The sequence below is a fragment of the Acomys minous genome (genome assembly GCF_964271855.1).
Source record: "Acomys minous genome assembly, chromosome: 18".
NCBI lineage: Eukaryota > Metazoa > Chordata > Mammalia > Rodentia > Muridae > Acomys > Acomys minous.
In genome coordinates, this window is record NC_140501.1 from 62,326,578 (window position 1) to 62,332,770 (window position 6,193).

The window sequence follows — 6,193 nt, forward strand, 5'->3', positions numbered from 1 at the left end:
GCTGTGAGCCTTCTGAGATGAGTTGAAGACAAACAGCACAGCCATCCTCCAGGAAACACAGGAGTGGATCCCCCAACTCACCTGCATTTTTGGCTCCTGAGCGTCCTTTGCTCCACTGAGCTGGGAACTAGGATCCGCTGTGTCTTGATGGGCGCAACAGAGTCTGGAGTGTGGACGGAGAGCTGTGCTCACTTCTGCAAGGCTGAGAACCCTGTGGAGAAGCGGCCCTTTATAAATCTCTGGGATGTGAGTGGAGTAGGCCCAGGCTACAGGATGTTTGGGTGGGTCAGCAGAAGGTCAGCCTGAGCTATTAATCCCATCTCAGGAGGCTGAGGCAGGAGCCAGATTTCTGGATCTTGGGCCTGACACAGAGCCTCAATTGAAATACTCAAAGAATCTAAGTATTACTGAGGTCAGCTAATTCATCTTTCTTTGGTTCTTTCTTTCTTTCTTTCTTCTTCAGGTTTATTTATGTATTATTTATACAATGTCTTGCCTGCATGTACACCTGCAGGGCAGAAGAGGGCACCAGATCTCATTATGGATGGTTGTGAGCCACCATGTGGTTGCTGGGAATTGAACTCAGGACCGCTGGAAGAGCAGATGGTGCTCTAAACCTCTCAGCCATCTCTCCAGCCTTAGGTCTTTTTTTTGAAACAGGGTTTCTTTACATAGTCCTGGTCATCCTAGAATTCACTAAAATTAGACCAAGCTTTCCAGGACATCACAGTGATCAGCCTGCCTCTAGCTCCCCGACACCAAGGCTGGGATTAAAGGTGTGGTCCTCTATAAAACCATCAAGGATGGCTGATCAGGACCCTGGGGACCTGCACAAACTACTGCAGCAACCAAGGACAATGAATGCAGTAAACCTAAACATCCTATTCAGATGTAGCCAATGGACAGCACATCTTCCCCAGTTGTATGGAGAGCAGGCACTGACTGATAGGAACTCTGGTGCCCAGTTTGGTCACTTCCCCTTGGTGGGGAGGCCTGGTGGCACTCAGAGGAAGGGAAAGCAGGCTACCCAGATAAGACCTGAAAGGCTGTGATCATATGGTGGGGGAATGGTCTCCTTCTGTCACAGGTCTAGGAGAGGTGAATCGGGAAAGGAAGGGAAAAGGGAAGATATAAGTGGGGGGATAACAATTGAGATGTAATCTGAATAAATTATTTAAATTTTAAAAATTTTGTGGCACACACCTTTAACCCCAGCACTCAGGAGACAGAGGCAGGCAGATCTCTGTGAGTTCAAGGCCAGCCTGGTCTACACTGGCCTATCCACAACAGCCAACACTAACAGAGAGACCCTATCTCAAAGGATGAACAAAAAATCTTTTTAAGTGGTTGTTGGTACACCTATGAAATATCAAAATTGAATAATGGTAACAGATAACATAGCCTATGGGAATGAAGCCTTTAATCCCAGCACTCTGGAGGTGGAGGCAGGTGGATCACGGAGTCCAGGACAGCCCATGCTAGACAGAGAAACCCTGTCTAAAAAACAAAACAAAACAAAAACAAAGAGAAACTGGGAAAGAAGGTATGGTGGCAAAGGCCTGTAATCCCAAAATTTGGGAAGCAGAGGCAGGAGGATCACTATGAGTTCAAGGCCAGCCTGGTCTACAGAGCCAGTACAGGACAGCCAAACTACACAGAGAAACATTGTCTCAGGAGGGAAAAAAGTTTAAAACATTTGTTAAATGTCTTCACTTTGTTTAAAGTTTGATTGAAAAACTTAGACATAAAGAAAAATTTTTTAAACTGTTACATTGCAAAAACTGTAGCTAAGCCATAATAAATAGGAAAGTGGAACCTGGAAAGTTCTTCTCCAAGAGGCACAAAGAGAAAAGGGAAGCAGAGGAGGAGACAGGAGAACAGGAGAGCACGGCCTGTGGGAAAGGCAGGAGTGGTGGCACAGTGGGGACAGCTATGGTGAAGGTCACAATGGATATGTGAACTCTGGCCCAGGCCTCAAGCCCTAGTGTCTCTCCTGTTGTCTGAGCACTGCTACAGCCTGAACCCCTGCGTCCTGCACATTTCTCTGTCCCTCAGAAGCACCCAGCTGCAAGGGCACAATGGTTTGTTGTTGTTTGGTTGGTTGGTTTGATTTGGGGGTTTCACTCTGTAGACCAGTGTGGCTTCCAAATCACAGCGGATCTGCCTCTGTGGTGCTGGTATTAAAGGTGTGCCCTACCTCGTCTAGCTGGGTTTTTTTGTTTGTTTGCTTGCTTGCTTGCTTGCTTGTTTCTTTTTTTTCTTTCTTTCTTTCTTTCTTTCTTTCTTTCTTTCTTTTTTTTTTTTGAGACAGGATTTCTCTATGTGGCCCTGGCTGTCCTGAGACTCTCTTTGCAGACCAGGCTAGCCTTCAACTCACAGTGATCGTCCTGCCTCTGCCTTCCAGTGCTTAGAAACCCTGTCTTAGGAAACAAAAAACCGCCGGGCGTGGTGGTGCACGCCTTTAATCCCAGCACTCGGGAGGCAGAGGCAGGCGGATCGCTGTGAGTTCGAGGCCAGCCTGGTCTGCAAAGTGAGTCCAGGACAGCCACGGCTACATAGAGAAACCCTGTCTCAAAAAACCGAAAAAAAAACCAAACAAACAAACAAAAAACCAACCAACCATCCAAACAGACCAAAAAACCAAACCAAACAAACAACAACAAAACCCCAGAAGCATAGGATGGCCTTCACCTCCTGATGTGCCTGCAGGAGCCTGGTATGTCTGGCCGTCTACAGGCCCAGCCCGGCAGCTCTACAAAGCCCCATATGAAGGAGTTAGAATATGGTGCCCCACCCAACAAAAAGAATAAGCCCTACATCAGCACAGCCTTCCTACCTTAAACAATGTCCCACGAGAGCCCAGTCTTTTCTGATACTGAACTCCAGGGCTCCATAGCAAGCCTTAATTACTCTTTTGATAACTCCATAGAACTATGCCTGCTGTATTATTCTGAGTCCTCTAGAGTAGCAAAGTGTATAGAATTTTAAAGGGGAGTTTATAGGGGATCTGTTAGAATTACTTACAGGCTAGGTCCAACTAATCCAAAACTGGCCGACCAGGAATGGGAAAGTTCTTTACTGGCACAGGCTGGATCTTTCAGCTGTCCTCAGTAGACACTGGACTCCTGGAAAGGTTGGCTCCAGGGCCAGTGAAGGAAGGGACTGGCTATGAAGGCGACAGGAAAGGAGCAAGTGCTGCCTTCTTCCCCCTCCTTATATTGGCTTCCAGCAGATCTGATTAAAGGTGTGTCTCCCTACCTCAGAGATGTGGATTAAGCCAGGTGGGTGGCACACCCTTTAATAACACACTCAGGAGACAGAGGCAGAGGAATCTCTGTAAATTGGAGGCCAGCCTTGTCTACAGAGTGACCTCCAGGACAACCAGGGCTACACAGAGAAACCCTGTCTCAAAACACAAAAACAACAAACCGACAAACAGATCTGGATTAGAAGTGGATCTTGCCAGTTCAAATGAAGCAGAGATCCCTTTTGTCCATTTTATTCATTTACTTATTTATTTTGTGAGGTTTATGTTTTTGGTTTTTATTTTGTTGTTTCAAGACAGAGTTTCTCTGTGTAGCCCTGGCTGTTCTTGACTCACTCTGTAGACTAGGCTGGCCTCCAAATCACAGAGATCCACTTGCCTCTGCCTTCCAAGTGCTGGGATTACAGGCGTGCACCACCACACCCATATTACATACTAGTTTTTAATCCATTTGTTTGTAAAGAAGAATCATGTCTAAAACTGTAGCTAATCAATGCTAGCTGGGATTCATACCAGTACCAACATTACAGTTAGGAGGCAACAAGAAGAAATGATCGCGGTGAATTCAAGGCCAGCCTGGTCTACAAAGTGAGTGTAGGACAGCCAAGGCTACACAGAGAAACTCTGTGTTGAAAAAAAGGGGGGGGAGGCTGAAGTGATGGTTAAGACCTCTGCTCTTCCAGAGGTCCTGAGTAAAATTCCCACAAATCACATGGTGGCTCATAACAATCTATAATTTGATCTGATGCCCTGCTCTGCAGATAAATCCCTCGTATACAATTAAAAAGAATGTTAAAAAAGAAAAGAAAGAAAAGGCCCATATAGACTAACATATATGAATGTTTGGGCTTTCTTTTGCCCCAGCATTTGGCTCCCAAGTCTTTATTGGTAAAAATAAACAATTGAGATTTTATTTTTTAAAAACATACACTCTCATTTGTGGATTTTTAAAACATAAATTTAAAATTACAGAGGGGCTAGAGAGATTGCTCAGCGGTTAAGATTGTCGCTACACAGAGAAACCTTGTCTTGAAAAACCAAAAAATAAAATTTACACGTATTTATCTGGTGTGCATGTATACATATATGTGAGTGCATATATCTGCCGTGTGGACCCAGGGGATGGAACAAAGGCTACCAGGCTTGGTGAGATGCCTTGGTGGATTGTTTTTGGTTTTTGTTTGTTTGAGTTTTTTTTTTTCCTTTGAGACAGTTTTTCTGTGTAGCCTTGGTACAGCCTTTGTAGACCAGGCTGGCCTTGAACTCATATCAGTAGACCTGCCTCTGCCTCCCCATAGATGGACCTGCCGCCAGTGCCATTATGGCATGTGAAGTCACCACCCTGGCACACGAATCCTGGAATAATTCTGTGAAAGCAGGAACCCTTATATCCAAATCCTTTTTCTCCAGTGCTAAGAGCACGGAAGTTTTCTGCTGTCTTTGGAACTCTGTCTGCAAAGAGCTCGAAGGAGACGCGGCCCAAAGGCTTGCCATCAACCACGATGTCGAAGACCACGAGGGGGTTGACCATGGCTGCAGCAAGCAGCGAGAAGGGACAGCGGCGTCTGCAAAGCCCCAGCTGTGGATTGTTAAAGAGGCCTTTTAAGGAGTAAAAGCACTACCCATGCAAGTCACATGACTCAAATTCAATCTTTGGAAGCCACATCTAAAGCCCCATGGAGTGACACACATATTTGCCATCCCAGCATTCCTGTGGCAAGATGAGAGGCAGAGCCAGGACCACCAGACTGAAGCCTGAAGTCTAGCTAGTCAGTGCAGCAGAGAAACAAGAAGAGACTTATTCCCTTAGTCAGGTCCGGGACAGAACCAATATTTTTTCTGTATAATAATCAGCAAACTTACTTGGTGGTTATTGTCCCCCCCCCCCCTTCATTTTACTTCTCTCTCTTTTCAGGTGTAGCATGTATTTTAAACTCAATTTTATTTGGTGTATCTTATGCCTCTTTCTCCCTTCTTCACCCCAACACCAGAAGGTTAGTGGGAGAAGGGGGTGTGGTTCTCCTTGGCTACTTCCTACTATTTAGGGTTGTCAGGTTCCTTGGGGCAAGTCCAGTCTCCCTGGTCAGGCTATTCAGCTAGCAACAGCAAACACAGCAGCAGTCTCACAGGCCTCTGTCTGCCCCTCCATCTCTCTCTCTCTCTCTCTCTCTCTCTCTCTCTCTCTCTCTCTCCCTCTCTTTCTCTCTCCTTTCATATTTATACCAACTGGCAAAGAGCCCGCTCCCCCATGCAGTTATCAGCTGAGGACAAACTGGAGCAGCCCCCATAGCCCACACCTTGGTTTGTTAAAAGAGAAACATGCTTACATATCATAAACCAAAACTTCCACAACGTCATGGTTTTTCTGTGTAGCCCTGGTTGTCCCGGAACAATATATAGACCAATCTGCCCTAGATTTCAGAGGTCTGTCTCCCTCTGCCTCTCAAATACTGGGATGAAAGGTGTGTACACCTCCACCAGGCCTCTTTATACAGTATTTTAATATCACTGGGTTATTTTTTCTGATTTTTTTGGTTTGTTTTTAAATTCAAATACTTGATTTGTAAAGGTTTTTTTTTTGTTTGTTTTTGTTTTTAGTTTTGTTTTACTTTTTGGTTTTTGAGACAGGGTTTCTCTGTGCAGCCTTGACTGTACTAAAACTCTCTTTGTAGGCCAGGCTGGCTTCAAACTCACAGATCTGTCTGCCTCTGCCTCCTTTCAGAATGCTGAGATTAAAGGTGTGCACCACCAAATCCTGCAAGTTTATGTATTCCTTAACAGCTTTTTGGTTTGGGTTGGGTTTTGGTTTTGGTTTTTCAACACAGGGTTTCTCTGGGTAGTGTTGGCTCTCCTGGACTACCTTTGTAGATCAGACTGGACTCAAACTCACAGAGATCCATTTGCCTCTTCCTCAGGGGTGCTGGGATT